General features: G+C 54.0%; 1 protein-coding gene across 1 annotated transcript in view; it reads right to left on the bottom strand.

Moving 5' to 3' along the window:
- TBC1D22A (TBC1 domain family member 22A) overlaps positions 1-23977 on the bottom strand; it is a 326009-nt gene that overhangs the window by 266441 nt on the left and 35591 nt on the right. The window lies entirely within an intron of this gene.

Here is a 23977-nt window from a genome sequence, read left to right as displayed (position 1 = left end):
TCGGGGGAGCAAAGGGGGTAAGCCTACGTCACCACCTGCATGAAGAACTGCAGGCGTTTTAACTCTGCTCACGCCGTCTGCTGGGACCTTCTGTGCAGATAAGACAGCCAAGACCAAGTGAAGCCTTTGCCGATTCCCCGGCAGCAAGTGGCCTATTGTCCCGGGGACCCCAGGGCGCTTCAGCCAGGCTCTCTCAGGGCCCTGGCATCAAGCTTCAAGGGCCCAGCAGGAACAGAGACCCACCCCGACCCCAGCACGGCCAGGCTGCACAGGCTGCCCAAGCCCACAGTGTCTGCAAGCAGAAATGACGGCCACTCCCTCTGGGCAGGCCAGTCACCTGTGCTGCCCAGATGTTCTGCTGGCAGCCAGGCCTCTCTGATTCAAAAAGGCTGTCCCTTACAAAACACCATTTGGTACACACGGTCCAAGTGCGGCTCTACGAGAAAGGAGAACAGGAGATTTTAACAGGGTTCTGGTGGTCGGATCGTCTGCAGGGTGGGCAGTGAGGCTGAGGGAGAGGCATGTTTTAGATACACGGTCTGCAGCAGCACCGAGAAGGCCAAGGGTGTGATGCGGACGCAGACCACGGTCCTTTCTCCCCAGACCGCGCGCAGGCTGCACGCGAGCCCACGATCATGGCCTGCACTGGCCCTGGGTGGGGACACCACGCCCCTCCATGCAAAGGGGGCGTCGGAGGGTGAGGAACCAGATTCCACCCTCCCCCTCCCCGAGGTCAGTGGCCGACAGGCAGGGGCGAGGTCCGTGGGAGCCCCGCTCCCCTGTGTGGCAGTGGCTGTGCGTGAAGAACACGGCGGGTCCTAGTTCTAAGCAAACGGTGCTGCTGAACCGAGTAACTTATAAATAGACCTCGAGGAACATTTTAACATAATTTGCTTTTCAGGCACAAAGAACCATGTCAATCAACTCTACAACACGATGAAGGCAGGAGTCTCTGTTGATTGCTTTCTGGCAAAGGAAGAAAAACAGGTTTCACAGTGAGCTAATCTCTCACACACACAGAGGCACACATGGAAAGGAGAGCTGAAACTGGCTGCGTGTTCCCATTTATTCGTTCGACAATTACCTGAGCGCGAACCGAGAGCCAGGAGCCACCCTGGACACCGCGGCCTCGACCTGTATGACACTTGGAACCAGACAAACACCAGCTCCCCTCCCCACAGCTGCCCAGCCCGGGAAACTGCTGTCAACAGCCTCCCTATGGGCGGGAAAGAGCAACCCTGAGGATTACATGTATGATTACACACATGATGGGCTCAGCTCAGACTCTCAATAAACAAACTTGGTGGTAACTAACAAGATCAGGAGAGTAAGAAACGAAAGGCTTTAGGCTCCTTCAACTGCAGTCTGCACATGAAAATGTCACAGATGGGTCCACTCTTAGGAAAGCTGAGCATCGCTGAGCAGGGGGAGGGGACGAGCCTTTAAGACAGAGAGAGGGGGCTTCCCTGGTGGCGCAGTGGTTGAGAATCTGCCTGCTAATGCAGGGGACATGGGTTTGAGCCCTGGTCTGGGAGGATCCCACATGCCGCGGAGCAACTGGGCCCGTGAGCCACAACTACTGAGCCTGCACGTCTGGAGCCTGTGCTCCACAACAAGAGAGGCCACGATAGTGAGAGGCCCGTGCACCGCGATGAAGAGTGGCCCCCACTTGCCACAACTAGAGAAAGCCCTCTCGTATGGAAACAAAGACCCAACACAGCAAAAATAAATAAATTAATTAATAAACTCCTACCCCCAACATCTTAAAAGAGAAAAGAATCCGCCTGCCAACACAGGGGACACGGGTTCGAGCCCTAGTCCGGGAAGATCCCACATGCCACAGAGCAACTAAGCTCGTGCGCCACAACTACTGAGCCTGCACTCTAGAGCCTGTGAGCCACAACTACTGAGCCCGTGCGCCACAACTACTGAAGCCCACGTGCCTAAAGCCTGTGCTCCGCAACAAGAGAAGCCACCGCAATGAGAAGCCCGTGCACCGCAAGGAAGAGTAGCCCCTGCTCACCGCAACTAGAGAAAGCCCACGTGCAGCAAGAAAGACTCAATGCAGCCAAAAAATAAATAAAATTCCTTAAAAAAAAAAACAAAAAAAACCTAACTCATCATGATCTTTCCTGGCAAGGAGGTACCGCATAATTTATGCCAATGTGGAAAACAGATGTCTCCATGTCTCCTTTCTGCTACCAGCATCCAGTAGGACAGAGACATGAGGCAGATTAGACATGAAGCAAAGCTGAGCCGGCCCTTCTGCATGGCCTGTGCGCACAGGGCGGTGGCGAGGGGGTGAGGGGGCCTGCGCTGAGCCAGCGAAGGGCAGGAGCAGAAGCACCCACACCACCACAGGAAAACAGGGTCAGAGATCTGACTCCCGGGGGAAAAAGGCACCGCCTCATTTTAAGCCAAAATTTAGGCAAAAGTAGTATTACCCAAGGAAGGGTTAGGAAATGAGGCATTTGTACCTGCAGCAGACGGAAGCTTTGGAGTCTCAGGGGGTTAACACAATCACTGTCTAAATAACTTAAAATCGACTGCTGGACATCCGTAATCCAAAAGAAAAGATTCCCTTCGCCACCAGGAATTTCTTACCGACACGGTACCAACATATGAACCCACGTTACTGTTTACAGCTTGTATACGGATTATATATTCAATTTATAATATCTTAAGATAATACTTTGTATATATTGGAATAATAAGTAAATCCTTAGAATTATTTTTTTAAGATTTTTTTAAAAGTCTTTATTGACTTTAAAAGCAGCATTACAATACTGCTTCTGTTTCAGTTTTTTGGCCCCGAGGCATGACGGATCTTAGCTCCCCAAACCCGCACCCACTGCGTTGGAAGGCGAAGTCTTAACCCCTAGACCGTTAGGGAAATCCTTAAATCCTTAGAATTAATTTCGCCTGTTTCTTTGCACGTCCTCGGTGTGGCTACAAGAACGTGTAAAATCACAGACATGGCTACAGTGACATCTTCCCCTTGGGTGGCACTGCCCGAGACCATTATCTGTGTCCCCTGAGTCATGGCACCAGGTCTCATTTCACCTTGTATGTTGGTGACACCCAGCAGGTGCTTGGACCAAAAGCACAGTAAACTGATCAAATTAAATCAAGAATTCAGAAGAAAGCAGGAGAGCAGAGCCAGAAGTGATCATGAGAACAAAAATAAGTGTCCCAGCTAACATTTGTTGAGTCCTGTCTATATGCCAGGCACCATTCTGAGAGCTATAGTTAAGTGAATTCACTTAAGCCTCTCCACGAGCTCAGCGTCACGTGGTGGTCATTGGTGTGGCCAGGACCCAAGCCAAGCTGACAGTTGCAGCCTCCACCCCAACCCTGTGGATGCTGCCCCAGGCACCCCGAGAATGCACTGCAGGCCCTGGACCTTCCAGAGAGGACCCACCCTTCACACATGACCTCAGGTGGCAGGTAGGGGACACTGACCACACGAAGAGCAGGACCACAATTCAGGTGGTGAGATACGATGCAGGTAATGATCTGTCTGCAGCGGTTCTCTGTATTTTCCAAGTTTTCCTAACAAGCACGTGTTATTTATGGAATCACAAGGTCTTCTATGCTACAGCAGACCTTCACCTGGCGACACTGCGGGCTATAGTGAGTTACTGAGGTCTGGCGTTGCCCATGACCTCCCAAAGCCTCACGTAGCCAGAGCCCCACAGCAAGGCTCCAGACACCGTCTGAGCGCTCCCGCTACCCCCGCCCTAGGACGGGGGTTATGACCCAGGGTTCCGAGGCCCCAGCCAGGGTGGGTGCCAGGCACTGGTTTTGTTGTGTTTCTTTAAAGCTCCTCAGGAGAGAGTGACCGGTGCGTGCACCCAGGCTGACGCCACTCCGAGCCCCGGGGGCCCCTTCTGTCACCGACCTGAGCCCCCGCCAGCCCTTCAAGCCAGTCCGAGCCCCACGGCCTCTGCCAGGTCAGCCTGACCAGCTCACGGGCCCCCCTCAGCTCATCTGCAGCCAGGGCTGGCCAAACCCCTCTTGGGCCGCCCGTCCTAGCACCTGCCGCATCGCCCCCTCACCTGTGCGCACCTCAAGGCCGGGAACTAATAACCGGGCCCCCACCACAGGGCTGCCCACAACAGAGCCCGACACGACAGGCCCCAGGAGAATCCGATCTGGTGACGGTGGTGTGAGTCTTCGATTCGCTTCTGATGGACGGATTCTCCTTCGAGCCCCCGCAGAAGTCACCTAAGCCCACTGGAAACCAGCAACGTGACTTGGTGAAGGGCGCAGCGAGGAATTTCCTGAAAACAGGTTTTGGCTGAGATAAAGGCGCCACCACTGAACACCACACAGCAGGTAGCGCCTGCTCTTCAGGAGACCAGACACCACCAGGCAGGGCCCTGAGCCAGGTCTGAGCAGAGCCACAGTGATTCCTAGGGGACTCAGCCCAAGGTCGCCAGAGATACCTCGCAACCAACGTGTGTGGGAGCGAAGGGGGCCCCAGCGCTGGCCGTGCAGAGGGGGTTGGGAGGCCCAGGGGACAGACTGGACCGGAGCCACGAGCTTCAAGTGCAGAGACGGGAAGTGGCGAGAAACGCAGCCAGAGAGGGGGGTAGGACCGACCAAAGGTGGGAGACTCTCCCAAGGGGACATTTTGAAAGAGCCGTGAGCAGGGAAACGACACGAGCTTCAGGATAACATCCGAACTGCTTCGCTGTTCCAGAGCCCTGCCACCCAGCTGCGGCTGGACCCACCTGCCAGGCTCCATCTCCCACAGGGGCACACGCACAGGTGAGCACACACAGCATGGCCAGCCACACCTTGCTACTCCTCCCTGTCCGGCAGCACCTCTCCCTCACCTCCGTCCTTCGCTCCGACTAAGTCAGGGACTCCTGCCCCCACTCGACTGGTCTCAGTCCCTCCACAAGCCCAGGAGCAGACTAATCAATACGTCTTGCACCCTCAGTGCCCAGTATGAGGTAGGTGCTTAAGAAATTCGCTCTCCAAATAAACGAAGGAAGAAATCAACAAATGGATAACAGAATGAGTAACTTAGGGAGAGAGTGAATAGATGAGACTAAGAAATGACTGCAACCTTGTTAAAATGCCCACCCGCCAAGGAGGAATCTAGAAAGGCTCGAGCAGCAAAACCTGAGCAAATCCAACAGAAGGAAGGCAGGAGGGCAGGCTCTGAGTGAAATAGCATCAGAAGGGTCCAAATAAATTACTGTGTGCCCGGGGCACTTCAATTCAAAAACACTGATGTGGATGAAACAAAAGGGCAAAGAGTAATCAAGTCAACGGCGGCTCTCAAACTACACAGGGCCCTCAGGGAACCAAAGGGTCACGCGCGAGGACACGGCGCCCGAGTGACCGACGGTGCTCCTCCATTAATACCAAGTCCGGGCTCGGGATTTATCCTAAGGAAACACAGAATGTGTGCAGAGTTATGATTGGGGGTGTTCCTTGGGGTCAGTCATAACAATAAATAAAAAACAAAACCAGAACTGAAAACAACTGAAATGCCCAAATAACAGGGGAATGGCTTACGAAATGTGTCACCAATGAGCCAATGGCAGAAATGGCTGTACTTTAATGACTATCACACAGCCGTTAACAATCGTGCCTTGAGAGAACATGACTATCTTGGGAAAGACATCATTTATAACAAGTGAAAATCATGAGATGCACAGAGAGGTACATACTTGATCCCAAGTCCATAAAAAGGAAGACCATACACACACACGCGCACACACACACACACACACACACACCCATAAAGGCCCTCCCGAAAAGACACAAAGGTAAGCTCTTTTAACCCCCTGGACAACCAGGACAGCAGGTGTACAGCTGGTTTTCATCATTCTTTCTGACCCTGGTCTTGGGAGGTTGTGTCTACCGCACAGGGTCGTTGTGAGAAGAGATCAAGAAAATTCACAGAGGGCTTCCCTGGTGGCGCAGTGGTTGATAGTCCACCTGCCGATGCAGGGGACATGGGTTCGTGCCCCGGTCCAGAAAGATCCCACATGCTGCGGAGCGGCTGGGCCCATGAGCCATGGCCGCTGGGCCTGCGCGTCCGGAGCCTGTGCTCCGCAACGGGAGAGGCCATAGCAGTGAGAGCCCCACGTACCGCAAAAAAAAAAAGAAAATTCAGTGAGTACTGAGCGCCATGCATGGCACAAGATGGGCATCAAAAAATATTCAATGCTATTGTTTTTCTTATGATTATTCACACTACGTGCTAAACTTTTAAACACTGAACACTTGTAATTTTAAATTATACTTAAGAATACCAAAGATAAACAAAGTTAATATTCCAAAAGATAAGTCTGTGTTCCTGCCATGCGAACCCTGTATATGAAAGATCAAAAAATGACTTTGCTAAATATATTTTATACTTTTATATTTGGTTTAGGAAATGGGGATGGAATTTTCAAGTACAGAAGGCCCAAATCTAGAAAAGTTTTAATGACTTCTGATAGGATTGGCACACAGAAGGAAATTCATGTCTTACTAATTCAATATGCATTTTATTGAGGAAATAACCACGAATAAATGGAAGAAAAGAGTGTACTTTAGGGGCTTCGCTGGTGGCGCAGTGGTTGAGAGTCCGCCTGCCGATGCAGGGGACACGGGTTCGTGCCCCGGTCAGGAAAGATCCCACATGCCACGGAGCGGCTGGGCCCGTGAGCCATGGCTGCTGAGCCTGCGCGTCCGGAGCCTGTGCTCCGCAATGGGAGAGGCCACAGCAGTGAGAGGCCCGCGTACCGAAAAAAAAAAAAAAAAAAAGAGTGTACTTTAGCGAAGTATTTAACGGTCTGATCGAGAAAGTCATTAAAGTAAAGGGACAAGCAAATGGAACCCAGTGACCCGCATACACAAAGGCCTCAGGCGCCTGAGAGACGCACAATGCTGAAGTGATGCGCGGTGGCAGCCACGTGATCACCACGCGGGCAGCCCTGACATGACACGACACGACGGAGTCCATCAATAATGAGGAAGGCACCACGCACTGCAGGAACTCAAAACGGTGAGGCTCAAAAAAGCGTAAAGTGCCTTGGAAGGAAGGAACCAAAGCAAGAAAAGATAAATGCTAACTAAGGAATACGCCGAAACAGGCAACTTTAAGTTCACAAGGATTAGGGAACGTTTTCATGTAAACTGAGGGTAGTTCCTAAATTTAACAGTGGTGGTAGGTCATGAGACAAGGATCACGAAATCCACCCCAGAGCACTGAGCTAGCTGGCGGCATCTTTCAACTAAAACGCTGGGAGCCTCTGCCCTTCCTCACCAACATCCACTGAAAGCCCGGTTCACAAAAGCACGCGGGACGCAGCGCCACCCGCAGGGCCACGGGCAGAGGCTCCCGGGAGGGTGGGCCCAGCCGAAGGGAGCAGGCTCACCCACGCAGGGAGGGCGCTGCAGGCAGATGGAAGCCCAGCGCCCAATAGAGCGGCGGACCCGCATGAGCCGAGGAGCCCACGCACCCCCCAGGCCAGCTGCACGGGGTCCCCGTGATCCGCAGGACTGCACAGGTCCGGGTCTGCGCCCCACCACCAGCCAGCTCCAAACAGCCTCACTGGCTTGAGCCGGCTGTGGCCGCGGGGTGTGCAGAGAAGAGAGGGCCGGTGCCTGGGAGAGAGCAGGCCGGGGAGGGGGGCAAGGGACCCACAAGCGCGCAGGGAAGTTCCAGACAGCTTGGGTTCAAAGCACAGCTAACTCAGTCGCGGCCGCATTCAGAGTGTCGCCCACACGCTGTCACCTGCAGCCCTTCGGTGGGATTATCACAAAGGAACAGAGGCCAGATTAACCTGCCCAAAGTGCAGCTCTGATCATTCCACTCCCAGACCCCGAACCCTCGCGGCTCCCACCCGCCCACAGAACGAGTCACTGTATCCGAGGCTCTCGGACCTCTGCTGCCATCGGCCCGACTCCTTGATTTTGCCCATGAGGAGACCGAGACCAAGGACGCAGCAAGTAACCAGAAGGCGTGAAGGCGGCAGAGGCAGGGTGTGAACCCGAGATCTCAGCATCTGCGCCCCACTCACCGCGCGGCTTGCGGGATCGTGGTTCCCCAACTCAGCGAAAGCACTAACCACTGGGAAGCCAGGGGATTCCCCATCACAGCGTCTCTCCCATTGCCCCACAGCTGCCCGACCTGCTAAGCTCCGGCCCCGCCCGCACCCCTGGCTTCTCCCACCGCTGCACCTTCAAAGAAGCCTCGTCCCTGCAGCGCGGCTGCCTCAGGACGACGACAAGCTCCCTCGGACGCCACCGGCTCCAAGTGCTGGCTCTGCTGGCCGGGAGGCCTGCAGACGGCGACCAGGTCACGGCTGCCCGACTCTAGGGACAGCACACGGCTCCCGCGCACAGCGTGCTCAGCTCCTCGGCAGAGGTGGTGTCGCTGTGCTGTCGTCGCTGCTGCTGCGGCGGCTGCCAGGGCTCAGCTCCACTCGCCATGTCTCCTCCCCAGCAGCCTGCTGCCCTGTCCAGGGTGTGTCCTGGACCACAGCCTAGCACAGCCATGCTCCCCGAAGCCAAAAGCCACCAAGGCCGGTTGTAGATGACCACGGCAGCCCACCCCAGGCCCTGGCGACAAACTGGGGGTAAAGCCTCCCCTCCTTAAGGTCAACCCGCCCTCCACGGGACAACCGAGCAGCCCAGGATGCTCAGCTACAGGGGTGGGCGTGCAAGGACGTGAGTGGGAAGGGAGTGAGTGGCACGGGCGTGCCCAGTGCCCGGACGCACCACAGAGCAAGTTCAACAGCGCTGGCTGCTCCAACAAACTTCGCCCCGCAGTATGCACCGAGCACACTCACAATGCCAGATCTGACAGCAGTGACATTAACCTGGACAGGAGGTAAGGACGAAGCATGTAAGCCCCAAAGAAAAGAAGGACAGAGTCACAGCCAAGGTGTCCACAGCGTTGGGAGAAGTGAGCAGGCTTCACCTCCCTGGTCCTGCGCCCGGACAGAGTTTTTAGGTGGTGCCCACGCCCGCGGCGATGACCCCAGAGAGCACAACGACAAGTGAACACACTGCCTTTCCAACCCTTCCAGAACACTGCTCCACACCTAAGTCCCTCGTCCCCACCAGAGGCAGATTGTTGGGGCAGCAGGAGCACAAAACCTGGAGTCAGGATGGGCCATCCATTTTGACGCAGCCACTTCAGCCAGGGACTTGGTAAGATGGGAAGACCACGGCCGACCCTGGTGGCCCGACGGGCTCAGGGCAGGAAGTCGGGCACCGCACCTGGCCCAGGTGGGGCTCCAGAAGGGCACGCCCTGTAGGACCAGCTCTCGGGCAGCAGGAAGGGGAAAGCCCTCGCCAGGGGACTTCCCAAGTTCCTGCTGCGCGCGCGCGCACACACACACACGATATGATGCATTATATTTTCTGGGAGGTGATTTAATCTGTAATTGAATAATGTCGAATCACAGGGCACACCTGAAGAGGGGCAACCCCAAGAGTGAAGGGAAGACCTACCTCTTCAGTTGATTATATGCATAAAAAATCCCCAATTATGTAACTGCTGTTACAACAAAAAACAAACAAACAAAACAAAAAAAACCTCCTGATGACTAAATTTCTGACAATTCTTTTTTTTTATTGGAATATGATTGCTTTACAATGGTGTGTTAGTCTCTGCTGTATAACAAAGTGAATCAGTTATACATACACATATGTCCCCATATCCCTTCCCTCTTGCGTCTCCCTCCCTCCCACCCGCCCTATCCCACCCCTCTAGGTGGTCTCAAAGCACCGAGCTGATCTCCCTGTGCTATGCGGCTGCTTCCCACTAGCTATCTATTTTATGTTTCGTAGTGTATATGTCCATGCCACTCTCTCACTTTGTCCCAGCTTACCCTTCCCCCTCCCCGTATCCTCAAGTCCATTCTCTAGGAGGTCTGTGTCTTTGTTCCCATCTGGCAATTCTTTTGCATTAAGATTTTTTTTTTTTTTTTTTTTGCGGTACGCGGGCCTCTCACTGCTGTGGCCTCTCCCGTTGCGGAGCACAGGCTCCAGACGCGCAGGCTCAGCGGCCATGGCTCACGGGCCCAGCCGCTCTGCACCATGTGGGATCTTCCCGGACCAGGGCACGAACCCATGTCCCCTGCATCGGCAGGCAGACTCTCAACCACTGTGACACCAGGGAAGCCCTCGCATTAAGAATATTTTTGATTGAGGTGTAACTGGCCTATTATAGTAGTTTCAGGTATACAAGGTAATGATCACCACACAGTCACAAAATGTGTTTTTCTTGTGATGAGAACTTTTAAGATCTACCCTCTTAGCAGCTTTCAAATATGCAATACAGTATTACTTTACAACTGGAAGCTTGTTCCTTTTGACCCCCTTCGCCCATTCCACCTGACCCTAACCCCCCCACCTCTGGCAACCACCAACCTGTTCTCCGCATCTGTGGGCTCAGTTGTTTTTGTTTTTGTTTTAGATTCCACAAGTGAGATCATATGGTATTCGTCTTTCTCTGACTTACTTCACTTAGCATAATGCCCTCAAGGTTCATCCATGTTGTCGCAAATGGCAATATTTCATTCCTTTTATGGTTGAATAATATCCCGCTGTGCACGCGCGTGTGTGTATGTATCACATCTTCTTTATCCACTCATCCACTGATAGACACCTAGGCTGTTTCCATGTGTTGGCTATTGCAAACAATGCTGCAATGAACATGGGGGTGCAGATTTCTTTCTTTACGGGGTCATGAGGATGTTCTCATTAAGAATATTTTAGGTGGGGCACAACCTTTACGTGACTGCACAACACTGCGAAGGCACCAAGTACACTGATCTGTTCAGGTTAAAAAGGTTCATTGTATGTTATGTGAATTTCACCTCAATTTTTTTTATTTATTTATTTTTTATGTTTTTGCGGTACGCAGGCCTCTCACTGTTGTGGCCTCTCCCATTGCGAAGCACAGGCTCCGGACGCACAGGCTCAGCGGCCATGGCTCACGGGCCCAGCCTCTCCGCGCCATGTGGGATCCTCCCGGACTGGGGCACGAACCCGCGTCCCCTGCATCGGCAGGCGGACTCTCAACCACTGCGCCACCAGGAAAGCTCCCCACCTCAATTTTTTTAAGAAGAATATTTTACTTGAGAGTTTGAGGATTTGTAGGCCAGGTTGACACTAGTGAATGAAATGCTAACTATGCTAAGTGTCACCTATTCTCAGGCTTCCCAACGTGTATAAAGAGAGAAAAGAAGCCCATGAGACTACTACGCTTCCATTTGTATTTTACGGAGAACAGGGGCTGGGGGGGGCGACGTATACACACCCATCCATACAGTCACTTGAATAAACACAGAGCACTTATGAACGGAGGTAAGAAACAGAAGGGGAGCCACTGGCCTGGGGACGGAGACTTATTTGTCATTATGTAAGCCCTTAGCGACCACTTGAATTTTTTAACATTGCATGATGTAGCTTTTTCAATTAAAAAAAAACTAGTAACCAAAAGATACGAATGAACATCACCAGTTCCCAAACTTTAAGTGCGCTCACAACTCCCCCTCCTGCAGAATCTCAAGGAACAACGTTCCCGTTAGTACGTTTATAGTACGTATTTTGGATACTGTTACATATGTCTAGATTTTGACTAAGCATATAAATTAAATGTTGATTTAGACAGATACACAATTTTAATAACAATTTTAAGTAAAGATCATTCTCAAAACACTATACAGCCATTAAAAATGACGGTTATGAAGACTGCAGCAAGGTGGGAAAGGCGCATGAGGTGATATTAACTGGATCAGGTGACAAGTGGCATCTGCATCCTCGCTGCCACTGTGGAAAGGCAGTGATGGAGACCCGCACCAGCGCCAGGGCGAGCCTGCTGCCCTGCATGGGCCACTCCTCACGGGACTGCTTCCCAAAGCCAGGGGGAGGCTAGCACCATTAGACCCATTTTATAGGTGGGGAAACTAATGCCAAAAGAAGTCTGGGGGAAAAAAACTGCCCAGGTCACTCTACCAGTAAATGGCAAAGCGTGGCCATGACCTGATGCGACCCCAAAGCTCACATGCTTGTTTTCCACACTCCTCTGTCCCCCAAGAGGCCAGAGATGGGGGGCAAGGTGACTGGCCATCATGGCTGCTGACTCTTCTATAATGTGGTTGTTCTTACTTCTAGAACCTAAAACAACACATAGGTTAAAACACGGATTTAAAAAGACATCCTTAACTAATTGTTTCAGACTACCTTATCCTAAGAAAAAGGGTATTTCATTTTTTTAAGCACTTTAAGCAAGCCTGAACTTTTTCCCTTTAGGACCAATTTGAGCACAGTCTAAGATTTCACGGGAAAGCTTCAGTTTGTATTAATATCTCAAGACCTGGCTCAAAACCAAAACCAAAGCCTTAACCGGCAGCGCTTCACTTCTCATGGCAAATTCAGGATAAAGATGATTTTCTTCACTTCCCGACACAAAACCCAGCGCTTCCTTGTTTCTCTAACTTCCTTCCTGTGTCCTATCCCATTGTGAGGCCAACCCAAGTGACTTCTCATCTCCCACGCCCTGCACTTCTATTCATCAGGAATTTCTCCCTTTTTCTCATTTTGGTCACGTGCAATCTAATCCTGCACCAAATCTCTAAAAATGGACTGCCGTGTCCTGGTACAGTGAGTGCAGAGGACGTGCAGGGAGCCCACGGCTGCTGCTGCCTGTGGGCTTACCCTCAGGCAGGCCCTCCTCCTCCTCTGAGTCTCAGTTTCCTCATCTGCAAAATGGGGCCGCTCTGCTGATCGCTTAGGGCAGCACGGAACCAGCAAGGAAACCTGTGGGGAAGACCTTCACAAACAGAGGCCTTCCTCCCTGAGGAGGGCAGGGTGGTGCTGTGTGCTGACCACACAGTGCTGCGTCTCATCAAGCAGGAAAGCTGCCATAGACTGCTTGTGTCCCCAAGGGGCCTATGTTAAATCCCGACTCCCAGGGTGACGGTTCAGAGGTGGGGGCTGTAGGAGGTGCTTAGACCACAAGGTGGGGTTCCCCTGGATGGGATTAGTGCCCTGATAAAGAGGCCCAGGGAGCGCCCTCGCCCCTTCGGCCACTGGAGCACAGTAAGAAGGTGCCATCTGTGAACCTCACCAGGTACGGAATCTGCCGTCGGTGCCTTGACCCTGAACTTCTCAGCCTCCAGAACCACGAGAAATAAACGTCAGCTGTAGCCGCCCAGCCCACGGTATTCTGTTCCAGCATTACCACACCAATAATGCACTTCCTCGCGTTCTATGCTAAAACTAGAAACCCGCGCAGGGCGAAGCAGCCCGTGGGCCTCGGCGCCACGCAGGGCACAATCTTTGGCACGGGCTCAGAGGTCCACAGCCACCGCTCATCCCTGGAGCATAGCGTGGACCAGGACTCGGCCCTGTCCAGGCAGCTCTGCCTCCCGCTCCTCCGCGCGGCCCCAAGCGCGTCGCAGACATCCGCTCCTGTCGCGTGACTCAGCTTACAGTCTCCTGACCTGCCACCGTCAGGGGCCCCATCCTCAGGGCAGTTCAAGAGCGGGGGTCCAGGACATGCAAACACGGGGCCCCACGTCTGGCCTCTCCTGCCCCACCACCCCTGTATGTGTGACTGCTGTGTTTCCCACCTGGGAAGGGATAACTCAGGCCCTTTGAGGATCACAGAGGGCCTGGGAGTGACAAAGTCAAAACGGCACCCAACCTCTTTCTTCTCCACTTTCTTGCTTCTCATCTTTTTTTTTTTTTTTTTTTTTTCGCGGTACGTGGGCCTCTCACTGTTGTGGCTTCTCCCGCTGCGGAGCACAGGCTCCGGACGTGCAGGCTCAGCGGCCACGGCTCATGGGCCCAGCCGCTCCACAGCACATGGGATCTTCCCAGACCGGGGCACGAACCTGTGTCCCCTGCATCGGCAGGCGGACCCTCAACCACTGCGCCACCAGGGAAGCCCCTGCTTCTCATCTTTAACACGTGCAACTTCCCTTCCTACCTGTAAGCGCCAACCAGACAGATGGCACAAGAAAGTAACCAGGGCTTCGCTGGTGGCGCAGTGGTTGAGAGTCCACCTGCCAATGCAGGGGACACAGGTTCGTGCCCCAGTCCGGGAAGATCCCACATGCCGCGGAGCGGCTGGGCCCGTGAGCCATGGCCGCTGAGCCTGTGCGTCCGGAGCCTGTGCTCCGCAACGGGAGAGGCCACAGCAGTGAGAAGCCCACGTACCGCAAAAAAAAAAAAAAAAAAAAAAGTAACCAAACAAGGGAGCACGGCTGACTCTGGCTCCTGGGATTTTCCTAGGAAGATGGGCAACCAAACCACCCCAGGAAGAAGCACCAGAGTGAGTAGGGCCTCTGTCTCGAAAACACAGATGACAGGAACCCAGGAGGGTAAAGTTAAAGTGGACAGCCATTGTGCCCCAGCCTCTCTGAGCTCCTTCTCAGGGATTCCACGTATTTCCATGTACCTGACAAATAGTAAGCTCTCGGTCAAAGCCAGCCACCATCACCAACATCACCACCAACACTTCCACTACAACCACCACCATCGCTACCACTACCATCACCATCATCACCACCACCATCATCACCACCATCATCATCATCATCACCACCACCACCATCACCAACACCACCACCACTACCACCACCACCATCACCACCATCACCACCACCACCACTACCATCACCACCATCACCAACATCACCACCACCACCATCATCACCATCATCACCAACATCACCACTACCACCATCACCACCATCACCACCACCACCACCATCACCAACATCACCATCACCACCATCACCAACACCACCATCACCATCATCACCAACATCACCACCATCACCATCATCACCATCACCACCATCACCATCACCATCATCATCATCACCACCATCACCACCACCACCATCAACACCACCATCACCACCATCACCATCATCACCATCATCACCAACACCACCACCATCATCACCACCATCACCACCACCACCAACATCAACACCATCATCACCACCATCACCACCATCACCATCACCATCACCACCACATCACCACCACATCACCACCATCACCACCACCACCACCATCACCATCATCACCAACATCACCACCATCACCATCACCACCATTACCATCACCACCACCATCACCATCACTACCACCAAGGTCGCCACTACCACCGTCCCAGAGCCCTTGATTTGATTCTAAAGAAGTCAAAATCCTGCTGCTGTGTTGCCCGCATCCTTCCACACCTACAGGGAATTCCAATTGCTCACCATCTCTTCCAACGTCCCTTCTTCAGAAAACCCTCTTCTTCCGAGCTTCATCTGGCAACTTTACAGGATGTGCATTTCCAGAATGCACAAGATAGGATCTGTGCATTGATTAATTAATTAATTAATTTAAAAGTATTATTTTCTTTGCAGTTTCCAGGACCAGACACCTGGCTATGTGTGGGTTTGTGGTCCTTTGGAATCTGAGCTACATTTGGGGGCAAAAACAGGACACAGGAGGGCTCATTCTAAACACTGTGTCTTTGACTATGAAAATTCAAAGTTCATTCACTCCTTCCCTGCACACCCAAGACTGTGTATACAGTTCAACACAATTCAAACAATTTCTGGGTCTCCACTGTGTGGTCGGGGCAGTGCTAGACACCAGCCATGGGTGAAGTGCTACAATACAAGAAAGACAGTCCCTACCTCAAGGAACCTGAAACCTGGTGGGGTGACAGATTTACACGCGCCTATCTGAGTAGCAAACACAGCTGGCTGTCCACCCAACATCTATCCCCTCCCTCTTCCCTGTAACCAGACCCCAATTCCAAAGTGCCAACGGCCGAGCCCATGAGATCCTTCTCAGCACCCCTTGCAGCTCGGGGGGTGGGAGCCGGGCAGGGGGCACATGACCCAGCTCTGGTCAAACTGCTTTTCTGATAAGACTACAGATGCCATGGTGACTGCCCTTTGCTTTGACACAGGACAATGACTGCCACCTTGTGGCCACGAGCTTAGATCCCTGATGAAATCAATGCCCATAGCTCCCTACCTCCAGACATCCTGCTGAGAAAAATAAACCCCTATTTGTCTAAAGGCCCCTGAGTCTGGTTTTCTGATATCTTCAGCCAAAACGAATCCTAACCGATCCCCCTCCTCAGCTGGTGAACCACAGAGGCCAAGAGCACTGAGGGGCCGTGGGGCAGGAGAGAGCAGGCCAATGGACCCCACCAGCACTTCCTGAGCAAGCGCCGTGTCCTGTCCCCCATCACTGGACACGAAGACCAGTGACTCACAGTACGGTCCACAAGGAACTCACAGTCCAGTGGTGAGAGGGACACAACCCTGAGAGCTGAGTCACAAGCACAAAGGGCTGCAGGGCAGGGAGCAGACTGCCACACACTCTGCCCACTTTTCCGCTCTCATCCCTCAGACAAAAAACAGACACCACAGCGTCATGATTATTCAACTGGTTACTTCATGTCCTGATCTACAAAGGAAATCATTAGAGAAGAAAAGACAAACGTGTAATGGATTGATTTCTCAAACTGCTCCTTTAAAACTGTACAGTAGACGTACAAACATTTTTTTTTAATATTTGCTTTTGAGATTATACACAGGAAATCATCATCCATGAGAAAGTTACCTGAAAGACCCCCGAAAGGTTTCCTAATTAAACTGAAGATCTGCTCTACCAGAGATATTAAATGAAATGCTTAACTTTCACCAAATCATATTCACTTTGGTTTATTTTAAGCTGAGTGATAACTACACGTAGCTCAAATGCCACACCTAGTAGTGCGAATGCCACCCAAACAACGAGGATACTGGCAGTGGCAACGCAATGAAGTCAGGACTGGCGCGTCTTCTGCAGTTCTCACACTTCCATCCTGAAGCCCAGGAGACAAAGCAAGCTCGGGAGCCCCTTCTGCTGGGGGCCCTAAAGGGTTGGCGAGAACCAATTACAGGTAATGAGAGAAGAAAACACAGTCATAAATTTAGCCGGCGTACACAGTGGCAATTGCGGTTTGTGGGTTTTATTATTTTTTCCACGTCTCTCACTTTCAATAACATTCCGTGAACTATCATCGCGGAAACCCTACAGCGAGAGCAACACAGAGGGAGGAGCTGTGCGGAGTCCCCTCCTCCGTGGCGGGACTCGGGCGATCAGCCACCCATGGGCCGGGCAGAGGCTCTGGGTGGAAGCAGGGCGTCAGTGACACGGGGACGGCGCAGCACAGGGTCCACACATGTGCAACGGCCCTGGCTGCAGGGAGGATGCTGCCGCAGTTGAGCTGCATTTGGACGTCAGGAATAAGTACTTACCAAGTGATTATTTTCACAGAAAGAAAATAAAGCCAGAACGGGAGGACCGCGCCCACCCAGGTAAGGGGGGAGACGTCTCACTGGTGCTCGGCAACCCGTGCCCTCCCTGAGCTCGCATGCTGGGCACCGCCAACCCCTAGAACGAGACCGAGGTCTCCCTCCGGGGGTCGGGGGCAGAGGGCGATGGATGACCCGAGGAAAACACGGCAGGGTGAGAGGGAGTGAAGGCATGGAGGCGTTTGGGGGCAGGGGGCGTGATGCAGGAGATCTTGATGATGAGGGTCTGTTCGAGCAGAGGCCTGTAAGAAGTGAGTCACGCAGGAAGCCGAGGCAGAGGGACGGCAGAGCACAGGCCCAGGCACGAATGTGCCGCTGCATCCCGGCTACCGCAGAACAGAGTGAGGGGACGATGGGAGGGGGACAGGCAGGTCGTGGGAGGCCGGGCCTCTCGGGCGTCACCAGGCCGATGGCTGACTCTCCGAGTGAGATGGAGCCGCCAGATGGCTCCGACAGTACCTGATCCAGACCTCATTTCCAAAGGACTGCTGACAGCTGTGCAGAGCATGACGCCGGACACAGGTGCGCGGGGGCCAGCAGGGACGGGCTGTCACCATCAGGCGAGAGGCAGTGGCAGGGACCAGGCGGTGGGCTGGAGGTGCTGAGCGCGGGAGACCTGGTGACAGCCCAGAGGTGGGAGTGGGGAGGAGGGAGGAGAAGACGGCGGGGGGCTCGGCCCGAGTCACCAGAGGGGGCACCACTGTGCAGAGATGGGGGCACAAACGGTGACAGGTTCAGCGGGGAGGAGTGAGGGCCTTGGGAAGTCAACTCAGGCGACACGTCCAGCCTAGAATCTGCCTTTCAAGACAGATGAACTTTTTCAAAAACGAACTCCTTGTCTACATTCTTAACAAAAGCTGCTTTGCTGGTGTTCCTCCTGACGTCAGAGAAGATGCTACCAGGGAGAACCACAACGGGGGGGCAAAACTCCAGGAGAAGCGGGAAAGAAAGGTGGGGGAGGAGAGCCCGGACCCGTGGGCTCTGGCCTCCCCGTCCTCTCACAGAGACTCCCCCCACCCCGACTGGAGCCCGCACTCACTCTGCTCAGTCAGAATCGGTCGGCCTCGGCTGTGGTTCCCTGACAGGAGAGGCTCAGCCAACCCACAGTCAGGACCACGAGACGCAGTAACAAAGGAAAAGGCCCCGCCCGAATGCTGCCTCGGCTCACCCTGAGATGTGCTCGCGCCTCCCGCTGCTGCAGGTGCGCCTACTGTGTGCCAGGCCCTACTGTGTGCACCAGGGTTCTGGTCCTGAGCTGCAGGCAGGGACTGCAGGGCTCAGGCAGCGTGGTGAATTCATTAACCCTCTTTTAAACCTTCTCTGTTTGTTCCACTGAAAAGTACTTTTTCCCCAAACCTCACAGCTGAGATAAAACTGGGCTGCAGAGGCTCCCTGCGGGGCTCCCTGGAGCCCCGCCTCCCTGCCAGGCTCCCTGGAGCCCCTCCTCTTACACTCCAATTACCTTTCAGAAGCTCGGCTGGTGGCAGGGCCCGCGGGAATCTGAGGAAGCGTGTCCAGCTGAACTGGCCCCAGCAGGGCAAAGAACCGAACGCTGCCCACACCTCCGCTGAGAATCAGGATGCGAGCACGCAGCTCAGCCAGCGGGTCCAACGCACGCTGCGGCGGGGGAGCGTGAACGCTGCACGCGAGGAGACCTCGATTCCTCTTCCCTGGCGTCTCTGCACTTGGGCAGCTGCCAGTGGCCCCCGGGGTGGCCGTCCCGGCGGGAGTCCTCCCCAGTGACACTCCAGGGAAAGGCAAGGCTGAGTTAGCGGAGCTGCCACCTGTCCCTCCCACATTCTGTTGCCCCTCTGGGACCACCCTCCCCTTTCACAAGGCAGCAGGACAAGCCCGCATGGGCACACACACTCGCAACCTCCACTGTCCCTGGCTGGGACACGGCGGCGAGGCTGTGGGGCTGCGCCTGGCCCTATGGTTGACGCTGGGTGCTGGCGGGCCACTGCCCGGACCTTCGGGAACAGGGGTGCCGGCAGCCCTGCCACCACAGCCAGGCCACGCCATCTGCTCCCGGTCCCCCAGCAAGGCCCTCAGCAGAGGAATGAGGACCCGGCTGGCATCGGCCCTGCCCTCGCCGCGGGGCCGCAGGGTGGCCTCCTGCACCAGGGCTCAACCTCCCCAGCTGTGATCAGGAGCCAGCTGCTGCCAGGAGCAGGCTTTGGGTGTGTCTGGGTTGGGGGGCAGTGCACACATATGTCAACATATAGGAAGCATGATGCCCCGCACAGAGTGAGGACCCAAAACGCAGCAAGTTTGCAGTTATTTGAATACACTGCCTCCCCTGGCTCTGTTTCACCAGTACCTGATTCTGCCACCCGGTGAAAAAACACCCTTCTTGGGCATGCCCCGGTTTTGTGTCCATCAGCTGTCCCCCTACGCCCGCAGCCCCTGGGCTCCAGCTGACACAGTCCTGGTGGCCCCTTCTCCCTGGGCTACAAGCTTCCTGTCCACCAGGCAACGCCCACCCGACCCGCCCTGCATCCCCTCCCCCAGTCGACCCCCCTAATTTCCTCCCTGTCCCCCCATCCCTGCACCCCCCCACTGCTGCGTGGCCTTGTTCCGCTCCCCTGGTTCCAGCCCTGCCAGAAGCTTTGTGCAGAGAGAAAGCTGGGGGCCTCCTCCTGGCCTTCTCAGCCCTCCAGACCTGCCCCTCGCTGCCCTGCCGGCCTCCCTCCTCCCCTCCCCTCCCCTCTCCTCCCCTCCCCTCCCCAACCAGGCCCTGTCCATCCCGGAAGCCCCATCCCAGAGCAAGACCTCTGCACGCCTGGCCCTTCCCTGGGAAGCTCCAGCCTTTACCCCACACCTGTTTTTCTCTCCACTGCGCCTACTACCTTCAGCCAGTTCCTGGAGTGCTGACTGCGTGCATCTGTCTGTCTGTCTGTCCCCGACACTCAACGTCAGCTCCTGAGCGCAGGGACCCTGGGGTCTGTTCCCGGTTCACCCCCAGCGCCTACAGCAACAGCAGGTGCTCTACGAACACGGGTCGAATGAAGAACTACGTGGGCACCTGACGTCAACCACCTCCGACGTCACAAGGACCCTGCAGGGGAGGCCCAACTCCCCCGTGATGGCTGATGAACAGGAGGCTGAGTCACCTATCACAGGGGCTCCCAGGCTACACTGCCTCCCCTTCCTGCCATCAGGGCCCCTTACAGGCAGGGCTGTCCTCCAGCCCGGGGCCCTGAAGGGACACCGAACTCAAACCCTTGCTTCCTGAGTGAACAACTCCATATCACCCCCCCACACACCCCCGAAAAAAACCCTCTCCTCCCCATAGCCGTCTCCCGGCACGCTCTCCGTCTTAAAGCCCTGCCCGGGTGTCCACGGGGTAACTGGACCGTGACCTTGCACCTGGCCTCACTCCCTCTGTGCTCATGTCTGAATGTCCGGCACCAGGGCTACGTGTCACACACGGACGACCTCAGAGCCCGGCTGCCACCAGGCGGTCACTCGGCAGGCCTTGGGATGCACGTTTTGCCAATGGCCAACTCACGTGCCGGTTCAGACGCACGTGGTCACAACGAAAGCCTCCAAGTGTCATTTTCTTGGGCTTCAAAGCAGGCAGCCTTTGCACAAGTAAATACTGAGTCAATGCTAAGAGCAGAGTGAGCTGTTAAGTTCTATTTGCTACTCTCATCCCTATAAGGGAGCACAAGCTGAACAAAGAAAAACAGCGCTCTGACGGACGGAGCGACATTCTGCAGGTAGATATGCTTCTGTGGGCGGGCGCTGCTCATGTCAGTGATTTTCTTCTTCAACCTTAGCAAATATTTGCCACTTACATCTTTTATGTAATGTGAAGATAATACATCCCACTGTCTTCCGAAGCTATCTTAACTGCCTTATAAAAACAGGCAATTTACCGGCTGTGTTTTCTCTTGCCACTAAATACAAATCCAGTAATTCACTTTGAAAGCTTCGGTTTTCGCTTTTTGGTGTTAGAGTTGATACTTACATAGAATTCTAAAGAAAGGAAAAAAACCATAATCCCACAACTGAACAAAATAATTTGATTTTCTTTTAACCTTTCAATCTATCCATATGTACTCACTTTCCCACAAGCCTTGAAAGCTTTATTTTTAAGTACGATCTTATTTTCAAAAGTTACTCCAATGACAAAGTCCACTAGAAGATTCTAACTGGGGGCTCAGATCCTGACCCAGAACTGCAGTTCCCATCAGGCAATCTTGTTTTCACAAGCTATCTCCTTGCCACCTATCATTAGAAGCTACTGAATGTAACCAAGAAAATATCTATAAAGTGGCCACATGTCAATGTTATAAAAATCAAGTAGAGAATAAACAGACCAGTGCAAATGAAAATAATCAGAAGAAGTAAAATAACTAACTTTTTTTGAGCGTTTATTGAGTGCTGGGCACTCTCCTAAAAACTTCATATGTATCAATATTATCAGCAAAATCTGTACAGGTTCCCCCCACTATCCGAAAGTAGAGTGTTTCTATGAAATCTTTCATAAGCTGAAATGGCGTAAAGTGAAAACGCAATTTTTGCTTTGCACTTTTTTTCATGAAAGCAAAAACCCTCTCCGGATTTCCTTCAAGTTAGGGAAAACAGGTACTGAGTAGGTCTTCCGTGAAAGCGAGGTGGTGTAAAGCGGGGGACACCTGTGCTGCCACTGCTGTACCTGCAGGTGAACGAGAGGCCAAGGCCCGGAGGCCACCAGGCTCGCTCCCGGGCACCTGGAGAGGAAGCCACGCAGGCAGCTGCCCCAGGAGCCCCACCCTCGCTGTCCCCGCACAGCACTCCGCTGCTCACGCACAGTCCCCTTCCGTTGGGCTCGGAGCGTGAGACTTCCACGCACCAAGGCCCCCCGGCTCTCCCTCCCCGAGCTCCCCACAGCCAGGGGTGCTCCAGGAACGCCAGGTCAGGGTGAGGAACAGGTGTTCTTCTGTCAGAAGAGCAGCTCTTGCTTCTGTAATGAGAGCAAGTCAGGAAAACTAAGAGCCCCTCAGGAGGGGCAGCGAATAACCAGCGTGGCAGCCGCAGACAGACAGGCGCGCTGCCGACCCTGCACAGAGGCCACAGCCTCTCCCTAGTGCTCTCGGGAAATAACATTGTTAAATTTAAAAGGTGAGCAGAACAGCGTTGCCATTCGTATTGAGAGGAAAGAAAAAAATGTATGCAACAACACACAGACCCAGGTACCTTGCTACAAATCACCTCTGAATCACCAAAGGAACAAGAGTAACTTTTCTGGGGGAAGAACTGGCAGACACCCCCTGAAGCAGGGATCAGAGTTGGCTTCATCGACCTCAGGACAAACCAGCACCCTGGCCTCCTGCTACGATGACTGAGAAGGCAAATCAATTAAGTGCTGTTCCTACCAAAAACAGCCGGCCCAAATCTCACCAGGAGAACGTGAAACAAGCCACTCAGAAGGGCCTACGCTCTTCCAAGACCACAAGGCGAGGCCAGAGCATCACTCCAGCTAACAAGACGAGAGACGTGGCAACCGAACGCCACGCGTGATCCTGCAGTGGATTCTGGATGAGGAAGAAAGGTATCACGGGTGCTACTTGGACAAGCATCAAGATGTGAATGTGGGCCGTGCGTCAGAGAGCAGTGCCGCGTGGATGTTTAATTTCCTGACTTTGACAACAATATCATGACAACATTGAGAGGGTGTCTTTGTTCTTAGGAAATAATGAAGTCTCGTGGGGCAGATGGCTCAAATGGTTCAGGAACAGCATGTCTGCACGTTAGCACACACACACACACAGAATGAAACAGGGCAAAACGTAAACTGGTGAATCTGGGCAAGGAGTGTATGGGGGCGCTCGTGTTGTCCTTGCAACTTTTCTGTAAATTTGAAATCCCGTCGAAATAAAAAGTTTAACACAACATATGCGCAGACCATCTCTGGAATATGACACCTGGAACTGGGCAGAGGGGGAGAGGCGAGCTGGGGAAGGGAAAGGGCTCGTCTTCCCTCTGCACCTGCCAAAAACAGCCGGCCCAAATCTCTGTGCTGTGCGACTGTGCAGGCAAAGACTGAACAAAACTAAGAAGAAAACACCCATGGTAAGAACGGCACCCGGGCAGGAGTAGCACCTTCCGAGCTTCAGGATCTTTCCAAGGCCGCCCTCCTCCGGCCTCACGAACCAGGCCCGCAGCTTCGGCTTCCGCAGGCTCGGCCTGGGCCTGAGCCTCCTCCCTCCGCGGGCCTCACGCGCCACCTGCTGGCCACGCAGGGCACTGCCCACCGCGGCGCCCAGCCCGCGGAGCGCAACCGTGAGGGACTACAGCCACCTCCACCCTCCCGAAAGCTCCGGCATCGGGCAGAATGCCCAGTGCAGAGAGGCACTCAACAGGGGTGAGATCCATAAAGAGAAGCACACAGATCTGAGTGGAATTCCAGCAGAACTGGAAAGCAAGCATGCCTCGGCCTGGCTGCAGAGCGTCCAAGCGGGTATCCTGACCCACGAGAACCACGCCTGTGACTGTCCTGTCCCCTGCTGGCCCCTCCACCCAAGACCTGTCTTGCCCCCTGCCCCCTGCAGTGCTCACACTCTGCGCAGACCCACTGGGCCCCTGCAGGAAGGTGCAAAGTCAGCCACGGTCAGGACGTCCGTTACCAGCCAGGATCGCCG

The sequence above is a fragment of the Mesoplodon mirus genome (genome assembly GCF_964341445.2).
Source record: "Mesoplodon mirus genome assembly, chromosome: 11".
Taxonomy (NCBI): Eukaryota; Metazoa; Chordata; class Mammalia; order Artiodactyla; family Ziphiidae; genus Mesoplodon; species Mesoplodon mirus.
The sequence above is the reverse complement of the archived record's forward strand: the minus strand, read 5'-3'. Positions and strand labels throughout refer to the sequence as shown.